Below are 12650 nucleotides of genomic sequence, written 5' to 3'. Positions count from 1 at the left end.
AGGCTTACATTGAGCACTGTATGATCAATCCAATCCCATTTTGTCTGTGCTTTTTCAGAGAGCTCAAAGCTAAATACATTTTCTTAATCCATGTTTTTGAATATTTGTGTTATCATCATCATTGTGCTTTACATGATTCCCAAGATTTTATCTAGATTGCTTTTTTTAATAGCTCAAATACTTTTTAGATATAAATGGGCTATTAATAATGTCTTCTTTTTTATGTGTATCTATGCATATATATATATATATACACACTTGCACACACATTTTTTTTCTTCCAAGAACTTTACCTCAGTCTCTCCTATTTAACTTACAGTGCTATTCATGCTACCTCATCATTGTGAATTCTCATCTTCCATTTCGTTCTTCACTTTAGGTGCAGCTTGTGGGAGGTGTAAATAAAGCTGCTTAAGGAGCTTAATGTGACACTTGGCAAATGTTCCAGTCTCAGACTTATAAAAGAACTGGGCATTAACATATATGAGATTTTCCATTTGTCGTGAAGGTATCATGGCCCAGCTGTATCTCTTAGTTGAATAAAATGACTCATGGCTGATATTGGATTAAGAGAGTAGCCTCCCACCAGTTTTTCAAATGATATTAAGATTGAAAGACTGGAAGACTTAATGAGAAGTGGGGATGAGGAAAGAAAGAAATTTAAGAATTTTGTCTAGAAAAGAACTTTGGTATTGTCAAAAACAAATCTAAAATAAGCAGAAATTTTATTCAAAAAGATTATTGCAAAAGGGAGGATAGTCCAATGACAAGATCCGCAAAGATTAGGCAGAAAGGACTTTTCTTTTTATACATAAGAGTAAATAAAGCTAGAAAGAACCCAGTGTTAGGGAGTGGGCTAAGCAGGAGGTGTGACTGGACAGTGCAGCAAGAAATGATTTTCCCTACAGTCAGCCAACTCTCAGGAGGGGCTGGCTGTGTAGAAGAGTTGTTTGGCATTTTGGTACTTGCTTAAGCTTAGAAACAAAATGAAGTTCAGGGGCCTAGAGGAAGGAGAGAGGCTGGCTAGATTGGTTAAGTCAATTTGATGGGCAGTTTGTACAGATTGATCAATGGAGGCAAACAACTCAGCTAATCATTTGTGAGGTGATAATGTGAAGGTGGAATTTCTGTGTTTGGCGTCATCTTAGGTAAACAAGGGGGCCATCCTTGAGTTTTATCTTATTCGCATGAAGAAGGGTGGTTCTTTGCAATAAATTATTTCCAGGAACACAAAAAGATGGGAGATTTCTTAACCATACCTCCTTTTTAGTAGCACAGAGATCAGATGAAGTTCAGCATTGTCAGGAATTACTGGGACATGGCATTCTCTACAAGAAAAGGGATTATGGTTTCATTAAATTATGGAAGAAAGTATACTCACAAAGACAACCATAAGGTCAACCTTTGAAAATCTTTGGCCAAGCTTTAAAGTAACTCTTGATACTACACATTTGTGTAAGTGAGAGAGAAACTGAAGAAAGCGTACAGTCTCCAAATTGCACATTTGTCATAATTTTCACTTCAGATATGGTGATGGAGGATAATGAACCAAAAAGAATTTTAAGTATTTTTGCACCTGGGGTTATGGAGGACAATGAACAAGAGATTCTCCAAAAATCTGAACGATTTAGAAAACATCCTCACCTTCAAATTAGGAGGCCCTCAAAGTTGCTATGGCTAGAATATTCCCTTTTAAAAAAGGATTTCATTGTGAGTATTCTGTATCTGCCCCATTCTTGTTTAATGGTAAATCTATGGAAAGTTGCAGATAGCTTGTTCTTTGAGACATTTTACAGAAGCAGAAACTCAAGTTTGGAGAAATTAAGAAACCAGAGTTGACTACACAGCTTACCTGGAGACAAGATAGCATTCAAACTCCTCCATCTGTGCAGTACATCATGTTTGGTTTTCAGAATCTTTTTCATATATTGTCTTACTTAATTTCCATAGCAATTTTCAATGTAGGTAATTTTTACAGATGAAAAAATTGAGTCACATAGAAGTGACAAAACTCAAGGCTCAAAATATCTTGGTGGAAGAGCTGAAGCTTGGACGTATTTCTTACATCGGTGCTCTTTCCACCTCTTTACAAGGCCTCTTCACTTTCAATTGCAGCTTCTATCATCTAAAAAATGGTGTTCTATTGTTCATACATGTATGAAAATGGTAACTAATAAGCACCATTGACCAGAATTTTGAAGTTGAACTTTGCTTTTTTTCCATTGATTGAGAGAAGATAATTTTACTGTAAAGAAACATCATTTTACTGCCTTCTCTATAATAGGACACTTAACTCTGGGTAATATTTTAAAATGGTTTTGAAAAGAGGTTTAGTTAGAGATTATTAATTTTATCCAGAGGTGAAGGGGTAAAGATAAAGTATATATTAAACATAAGAAAGGAGAAATATGCTTCTCACTTTCACAAAACACCTCTTTTTTTATTTTTGCTCTTGACTTCTGCTGCTCACAACCATATTTGATGATCTGCAAAACCAAAACAGAACCAGAACAGAAGCAAAGCAGGCTGTGGAACAGGCACAGTGTGTTCTACTGACTAGCAGGAGTGTATGTTTGTCAAGGTCTCTAGCTCACCTTTGTTCCCAATAGCCTCTGAAATAAAAAGTTGCTTCCTCAAATTGCTACTTATGCTAATTAGAAAATGGACAGAATTTAAATGATGTTTGTTGGAGGAGGTAATTATGTATCCTTACTTGGTACTATATATGTGTGTTTATTTGCATACGAAGATTCTGAGAAAAGAAGGGATTCTCCCACCTTCAATTTTTGGGAGCTATGAGAAAAAAAAAAACAAAATTTCTTTTCAGAGGCTTACAAATAGAAAATGTTGGCAAGTCTTTGGAGGGCTTCTAGGTGCAGGTTTAATCCCTCAAAATGTGTGTATGTTGAGAATGCATAGTTACTACACATTCCCACCTGCATTTGCACCCACCCAGTTCTACAAAACTATTATGGCAAATCCAAAAAGGCCATTTCTTGCTGGCCAGCTCAAAATGCATAAAAATGGTGATCAAAGATATCAAAGGATCCCATGATCCCTGAAAGTATTATTTAAAAGTGATCCATAGAGCAACAACATTTCCATGGCAAAGAATCCCTCATCAGAGCATATTTGTACTAATTTTGCGGCTGATTTCCACTAAGACAGGAAATGTGGCATTAAAAAGGTGCCATGTCTCCCTCAACCCGTGACACATTGGAGGACAGAAAAGGGAGGATGAGTATCATACATGGGGATAATGGGTGTAGACAGACTGAGAGCTCAACATAAAAGCAGTCTACAGTCTGGAACACGAACACTATAAATTCACAAGTAAAGCATTATTAAAAATTTCCAGCTCCATAAATGCTGCCATTAATCACTTCCAAATTAACCTGATGTGAGTTAAATTATTGCAAGTTCCTGTGTAAATTAAATTATTATTAGTTGCAGGCTTTATTCTTGTTGGTAGAGGCTGCATTAGGAAGGAAGGGACAGTGAGACCTACTGGTTCCAATTTACAAAAGAGGGTTTAGGAGAAAAATATTTTTGCTTGATTACAAGAGCAAAACCACTTCACAATATAATATCATAATAATTATAGCCATATATTATAACATGTCATAAGTCCAGGACAAAGCTCAGCCGCCTTTCGTAAGCAGCAGCCAAGAATGCAAGAAAAGCAAGTGAATGAGGTAATGGATTTCTTTCCCCTTATTCCACTAGAGAGCAGTGTTCTTTTGTACAAATCAGGTAGGTTGTTTTCTGCAAAGAACCTGTAGAGAAAATCTACATCAGAAGTTTTGTTAGCAGCAGAAATGTCTATTGCGTAAAACTCTGCATTCTAAACAAAAGTTGAAGGCAGTTTTTTCCAGCTAAGTTGTTCTTATTGATGTAGGAATACCTCTGATACCTTATTTTCATATGGAAAAGTGCTGGCAATTCAAAAATATGACATGCAAACTATAATTTACCTCCTATAGTGAATTTTTTCAGATGGCAATCTTCTGCCAAAACAGATCTGTCAGTAATTGACTATTAGTTATCTTTATGGGTAATATAAGAGAGACATGGCACATTTTTAATTTAACAAAAACTCCTAAAACAATTCAGGAGCAAAAGAAAGAGTGAAGAGAAGGAATTTATGTGTGTAGTGAAGTTTTACCAACCTCCTCCTCTTTATTTTTTAGCTCACTATACTGCTAGACCTTTATTGCTGTTACTGAGAACAGCAACTTTGCATAATAGACGTTTGTCTGCTTCTCTGAGAGAAAATATTCTGTCATAGGCAATTTGGCTACAACTACCTGATCGATCAGTTGACATTCCAAGAACCCCAAGGCCAAGCTAAGAATAGCTGAAGGTTGTTTTCTCATTTGATGTTGTATAAATATGTTTCTAACCCTTCAGTTTCAAGTATTTGGAAACAGACATAGCGAAACTGAGTTAATGTGTTATGTGTGTATGTAACTGATGGCCTTTCTTGTTCAATACGAATTAAATTACTGGGTAATTTTGGTTTCTTCTAGAAGGAAATGAATATGCTCTTAAGTATTTAGAATCACTGGAAAGCCTTTTAGTTATTTCTGGATACAAATCAATGTCACCTGAAGTGTGGTTTCCTTGTGGATTCAGCCCCATTTTTCTCCATTTGCTTTTAGTATAATTTTTCTGATATACCACATCACTTTGCTATTTCCTTTCCCTAAACACACTGAACAATATAGTTGTTGGCAAAAGCATCTTGGGAGAAAACTAAAAGGAGAAAAACCTGAGGCCTGACAAATAACAATGGGAAAGGCCCTTCAGAGTATTCATGTGTTAATTTCGAGAAATCAGAGCATATGAAGTGTCAAGTTTGACACAGCAGATCCTGGGATTTATTTGAACCTGCTCTTCTTTGCCTGTGTGCTACACTTTCTGACACAGTAAATGTAGAGAATTTAATATTCCTTGACCAAAATAAGTGTGAGTTTCTTGAAAATCAAATTCAGATATCTTGAAGAACAGTGTTTCACATAAGATTTAGTACATAGACCCTGCTGAATAAACAAGGGTGGATATGTGAATGATTGAATTGGAGATAAAGTAATAAATCCCTCCATTTCAATCCGTCCCAATGCCTAACGCTTATGAGTCAGCTACTTCAAAAGCTGTGCTTGTATCACAAAAATCCGCAACTCTAATTTGACATCAAGAAGAGAACAGAGGACTTAACAGAATTTCTGTAAACAAATAGATCTAGGTTTGAATCATAGCTTTACCATGTATTTTATGTGTTACATATTAGGCTAAGTTCTTTGAGCCTTGCCTTCATTATTTATACAAATAGTGAGACTTAACAATGCTTCCCTGCCAAAATTGTGTGGACAACTAATAACTATGTACTCAAAACAGACGCTCAAAAACAGAAGAAGTAATTTCTAAGTAAATAGGGGCACCCAGCCAGAGGTGTAATCTCTCACTTTTAAATGAAATATTTTGATTAGGTCAGATTATTTTAATGATCTAGGGCAAATGCTGAAATATTGCAATAACATATTTTGCACCCATCTGTGAAAACGTCAGCTAAATTATTAAGTGAACCATCTGATTTGAAATCTTTTGAATATCCCAGCCCCAGAGTAGGGGAGAACAGAAAATTTCAAAATGAGTATATATGTACATATATATTGAATTTAAAATCAATGCTTTGAATGACACTTAAACTGAAAATGCAAAATGCATATACCCATTTGGGAGGGCTAATTGATGATATGTTCAAAAGCATGAGAAATATTCATAAACCTTAAGGCAGTAATTCTATTCCAAGAAACTCTTCCCAGAGAAATAACAATCAGATATATGCAGTCAAAAACCTACATTTCTAGTTGTTTCTAGCTTTTTTTTTCAGTAATCGTGAAAAATTAGTTAAAATTTAAGTGTCTCACAATAGGAGATTAGTTAAATATATTATGGTATTTCTTACAATAGTCTATTATGAAGCCATTAAAACTGTATTTTCAAATACTGTTTAATGACATGGAAAATGATCAAATATAAATTTAAGTGAAAAAGGAGGATGTAAAGCTGAATTTACAATGTGATGCAAATTTTGTAATACTGAGCATTTCATATAATTGTTGTTATTCAACATATTTCAAGTATTTAACAAAAATATTGTCAAAGCATAAAATCTTAAGACAAATGAATTGCAAGATTAAAAATAAAATACTGTTTTCTCTGTTCTATTCACATCTATCTGAAGATCATATTAATTATCATGAGCATAGAATGGTACAATCTATATTTTCATAAGATTATAATTCTCTGTACATTTTATTGTTCTTCAAATGCTGACATAAAAACATATAGCATTTATTGACAGAAATTAAAACCATAAATAATTTAACTACAGATGGATTGAAGTTTAAGATACTTTCTTTTACTTTACATTATTATGTTTAAGGAAGTTTGACTATATTTGGCAAATTTTTGAGTGGGCCCAGGTGAATTTGATTATACTTCATCTGAATTTTCCAAAGGGCTGAGGCATATTGTGATAAATTTTGTCTGAATTAAATTACATCTCTGATTGATCGATTAAGGGGACTCCTTAGAAGTTTATTTCAAAGAGTCTGCAGAAAACCTGCTAGGACCTGGCTGAATCAAGTGAAGAAACAGGAATTAGATAATTTTAGTCACCTTCAGAGAAAAATAGTTTTGATATGTGGCTTAGACTCAAAGCTAGCACTGTCTAAACCTATGGAATCCTTCCTATATGGGGCAAAAAAAAAAAAAAGAGTTATAGGTAAAAACCTGTACATGCTGCTTCTCTAAACTCTCTAACACATTTGGGTTCAAGCAATACTTCTTTGAAATCCCTCCAATAGATTGTCAGGTAGAAAGAAAAATAGGCATTCTTTACTCCTCTATAGCATTGATACCCTGAAAACTTACAGAGGCTATTAATTTAAAAATTGAGTCCTTGGTTTATCAAGGGGAGAGACTTTGCACTTGCCCTAGCAACCATTGGCAGGAACATTTCTATTCCTAGCCATGCCACACCACAATGCACTGTGCCTGCAAGAGAGTGAACATTTTCTTGATTAAATCTGAGGTACCCAAAAGGTACTTCCAGATATAACGGGAAGGGAGGTAATTTGTATGCGGCCAGAGTTTCTGGGTGAGAAAAAGAGTCAAACAGAGCCAGAGAAATAAAATGTATTTTGACTTTATTTCCCTGGAAGCTGTTTATTTTCAGATCAAAAGCTGAAGTTGTTTACGGAATTAAGATTTTCACAGTCTTCCACCTCTGGGTGCAGTGAACTAGATCAAAGTCCTCAGGACTGATCCAGAACAAAACTGATGCGGAATTAGATTTATAAGGAAAGTTGCAATGAATAAAATGGAAGTGTATCACCAGAGTGCTAGCCTCAATATTGTACATAATGTAGAAGAATATATGGCATAATTCAACATAATCAAAAACATAAAGTGCTAATGTCTGCTCTCAAAAAGTATTTGATTATCTAATAAACTCAGTACAACATGAATTCATCTGGCCCAGTTTTTGTTTCTGAATACTTTTTAAAAGAATAGTTCTATTTACAAGTATGGATACTTAATGAATTTTTCTTAGGGATCTTCCAAAGAACAAAGAGAATGATTCACTTTTAAAACTAAAGTAAAATAAAACTCATGCTGTTTTATAATTATCATTTGGTTCATTGGAACCTTTACATATAAGATCAATTATAAGTTCTTAGTGATTTTATTTTTTTCTATTGGCTGTTTCATTATCCTAGAAATTATATTTTTCATTACTTATCAATTATTTTCAGCTATGCTAAAGAAAAAGAAACTTTAATAAGAAAGCAAAATGATGAAGTCACCTAAAAAGATGTTTAAAAGGTGAAAATAATAAAAATGCCATAATCTTTCAGTTTTCTTATTTTCTTATTTGAAGTACTGCATATTATTTGGAAGGTATAATGGGAGACTGGAGGCATAATCTTTGTAGCCTACTGTTAGATTTCATTGAACATAATTTTGAATTCAAAATTTCTCATCTTCAGCCCATAATAGCAAACAGAAGGAAACTGAGAGAGGAAGATATTTCACTGTTGCAAAATGAATTGGAAATTGAATGCAAACAGACCGATAGAAGCACTATAGTATATTCTTACAATGATAGTGAAATTCATCACATAAAATTTCAGATTATAAATATTCAGATGACAATATCTCAGATGAATTTTCCGAAATTTAAGAATCAGCAAGTGAACAATATATTTCTATGTATAAAAATAAATATAGTTTTCTCATGTAGTTAATCATTCAACTGAAAGGACATCATCTTACAATATTTTGTGACAAAAATTAGACCATGTCATTTTGTTTAAAAAATATGAAATTGTTATTTTACTTTTTATGATGTCTGCATGCCAAATGTTACTCAATATAGTTTGTAAGAAGACAAATGTTGAAAGCAAGTGTGTATAAAAAGACATTTAGGAAAAAAATGATGTAGAAATGGAAAAAAATCACTCTAAATGTCGTTTATAAAGGTAAAGCTGAAAATGATTTGGAATTAAAAACTAAAGAAGATGCAATGAATGTTATGAGTCTTTGAAAAGTTTCAAAAACTATTAAGTATTGAATTTTGATGATGCAAATGTAGTAAGAACAAAAATCAGTGATAAGCTAAAACCTAGTAGATATATATTTGAAATATGAAGTCTGTATTTACAAGATGGATATATCCAAGGTTCATTCATAACTGCTGATATCAATTAGGTACATTCAGAGGATGTTGTCCATTGGGAGCATATACATAACATTAAAATCAGGGAAATATGGAATAAAATTTGAGTTTCTGTTGATTGAATTCCAATTTGAATTTCTAAGTCATTTTCAGTATCCCTTTAGTCTTACTGTTGTGAACTATTAGTTAAGTGATTTTAAAATATAAAAACAATTAAAAAGTACATCAGATCCAGATGGTAAATAGTGTGGCCATTTTTTCCTGGCATGTGAAGGTTAAAGTGTGAGATCTAGAAATAGGTTCTTGAACTGGACCTGAGAGTGTGATGCTGAACTAAGAATATTTCATGAAAAGTTCTGGGAATTAGTTTAAAACAAAACACGTGGTAAAAATGAAAGCTGGTACCGAAATACAATTACATAAAAGGTGTTAATGTCTTAGGACAAACATAGCAGTAAATTTTTAGGCATTTTTCCCCTCTCCTTCTACTACTCCCTGTCTTTCCGCCTCTATTTGCTTCTTCATCTCCCTTCTTGTTTCCCTCTCCACCCTCTTTTATGAATCTGGACTAATTTAGGACCTGCTAAAGAATAACTAAATGGCTGTCCTCACTTTATTGCAATTATGGATCAATAGATTAAAATGTTGGCTGTCTCTAAGGAAGTCCAACCACTGAAACCTTCCAGATACGTATTTTTTTTAATCCAAAGGATTTATATGGTTTTAGAGAAAAAATTCATAATAAGGAATAATTACCATAATCTCATTTAATAGTGCAAGATGTCCTTTTCATAATCTTGATTGTTGCAAATGAATGTTTTACTATGTGTATATTTATTGAGCAGCTACTGTATGCAAGATATTGGGAATGCAAAAATAGGTAAGATATGGCCTCTTCTCTCAAAGACAGATAGGTTCAAATAGTAAGCAATTATAAAATTTAAGAGCTAAGTAAGCAAACAGTGCAAAGAGACCACCTCCCCCCAACAGAAAAAAGATAATGTATTCCTATGGGAGAGACTTGAGTTATACCAGTTGAAGCAATAGAAACTAAATGGAGCCTATGTTTTTTGTTCATTTCATAGGTGAAAAAATAAGATTTGTTTACTCTGTGGCAATAAATGACCTGGTATAGCTATCACAGATTTAGGTTTCCTACAAATTGTTGCCTTTCCACTGTTTCCAGGTGCATGTGGCTGAAGAGTCTGTTTGGCAAACCATCTAAGTAAGACGGATGTGTTAGCTTTGGATTAACCTTTTGCCCAAACTAATGCTTCTTGCCAATGGTCTGAATCTCAATTCAAAAGGGCCATAATGTCATAAAATGGAAGAAACTGATTTTTTTCAGTTTATCCACCAAAGTAGTAAAAAATGTCAAATGTATATCCAAATATACATAATAAATTTCCATTGCTTTAAGGGCAAGATTAAAGCATTTCTATTTCCTTTTTATTTTGGATCACAGTCCTGACTACATAGAGTTCACACTCACACACACACAAACACACACACACACACACACACACATATATGTTTTTCTAATGGACTCTTAAGATCATTTTCTTTTTAAAAGTGGTCCTGATAACTTTCAGTATAGTTGCTCTCTGGGAATGCAAATTTTTCCTCCCATTTAATTTGCCCCTTTCCACACCCACCCCCAAGGTCCCATATTTTCAGTAATGCAAATTAGCAATTATTTACTTTTTGTTTGAGTTTAGAAAGCACAGCTATACCACACAAATGCATTTTGGATCACATTCATGCTGAAAAATTACTGGTAACTTGATGAATCTGCAAGTAATTTTACAAAAATGTTGAGCTAGTTTTGCCAAGGATGTCTGACCCCCGGCCTTACTTCACTGATGTAAGTTTTTGAGCATTGGCCTGGTCTGATCAGTACCAGCTGTGAGTGCTTTGGTTGTACACATCAGATGTTAAACAAAGGGAAACAGCATACTCTAGTTCAAGCACGGAGGTTTGTGAATTGGGACAGAAATAAGACTGTTTGGAACTAAGTCATGTCTTTCAATTCCACTAAGCTTCCCTTTGCTCAGTTAAGCTATTTGATTGCATCTTTGTGTGTCACTTAATATCACTCTCAGTCAAATGCTGCTCAGAACAGTGAAAGTGGTAGCTTTAAAAAAGAATAAACAGAATTTATTAGGAAATGGTTTGTCTAACAGATTTTTAAAATTATATTTTTGATCCAAACTCTATGGAATTCCAAGGAAGAGAAGAAAACAATAAAATATTGATAAGGTATTGTAATTTCCTTAGAGAGTAATAAATAATCTATTTCAGGACACATGGTAATACTAAGAGTTAGAATAGTTTAACATTTTAATTTTTGCTTTGAGAGAGCATGGACCTGGTGAAAATATGGAATAGTTTGAATACATTTACATCTACACTAAATACTAACAGGGTGGAGCCATAAAATCCATGTATAGAACTGGTATTCTATATTCTATATTTTGTTGCATCTAAAGATAAATTATCTAACAACAAGGTTCATGGTATCAAAATAACCTACAGTTGAGGTTGAGCATGGCAGAAACAGTTGCTAAAGATGGATGTTTGGAGAGAGGTGGTAGTTATGGATTGATGGTGGAGTGTCCACCAGGGAAAATAAAACAATTGCAGCGTTATTCATAGTAGCCAAAAGGTGGATGCAACCCAAATGATGAACCCCATTAGTGAATAGAGAAACAAAATGTGGTATATCCATACAGTGGCCTACGGAGTCAAGTACTGATACATGCTACAACATAGACATATCTTATAAATATTATGCTAAGTGAAAGAAGCTAGATACAAATGGCCACATGTGGAATTATTCCATTTATGTAAATGAAACAGGCAATTCCCTAGAGACAGAAAGTAGAATGGTGAGTGACTTCTAATTGATTCAAGATTTACTTAGGGGTGATGAAAATATTCTAGAACCAGATAGTGATAATTGAAGAACTTTGTGAATTTACCAGTGAAAGCATAAATGTTATATAATGCAAACAGGATCTCAATTTAAAAAATGTATGAGGAAGAAAAAATAAGCCAACTTGTAATTGTGAAATGTGAGTAATTTGCATATTGCATTTTCGTGCGCTTTCCATTGTCTACCTCTGAGACTCTGTGTAGTAGATAGCTTCACTGCATTGCCCAAGCCTCCTATTTTCTACTTCTTTGTGCTTATCTGCTCCATTCTAAGCCATATCATTTTTTTCTGATTCCTGTTCATAAATTTTTCTTTTCAAAACTGTGTCTGATCACCTTTTAAACCTATATTTACATCTTAGTTTTAATTATTATATTTTTCAAGTTTTTTTTGTATATTTTTCTAAATTTTCTAGTAGTTTTTTGTTCTCATTTCTAAGACACATAGTCAATATCCTCTTTCATTCTTTAATTGTATTCAATAAACTTTTTAATTATCTCTGACTGATAATTCCAATGTCTTCAAAATTGTGAGATGAATTTTTTAGTTTTTTGCTTCTGTCAACATTCATTCATAGTGTCTTGTTTCTTCATGTATGTCCATGTGTGTGTGTGTGTGTGTGTGTGTGTGTGTGTGTATGCGTGCATGTGCATGGGGGTGGTGGAGGATGTATTCCTTGGAACTTTATGGTAAACTTTAAGAGCTGAATTTAAACACCAGTTTTCCATTGAATATTTGTTTTCCTTCTGTTAGGTGCCTGTTGAAACAAGAAATTCAGAACACTTTAAGTTTGGAAATTTTCAGAACACCTAGACAGGATGGCACAACTCCATATCTGTGTGAGTACTAGATTGTGGTTCAAACATTCAAGAGAAAATTTTTCTTTTTCTTTTTTAAAATAATATCACTCAGAGATGTGTATTTTCACTGTTTTTCTTTTTTAAAAGTAAGTTGTATTTTAATGGGCAG

This window comes from Sapajus apella, unplaced genomic scaffold (genome assembly GCF_009761245.1).
Source record: "Sapajus apella isolate SASKATOON/1434 unplaced genomic scaffold, GSC_monkey_1.0 scaffold24, whole genome shotgun sequence".
NCBI classification, from domain to species: Eukaryota; Metazoa; Chordata; class Mammalia; order Primates; family Cebidae; genus Sapajus; species Sapajus apella.
This window is presented reverse-complemented; position numbering follows the sequence as displayed.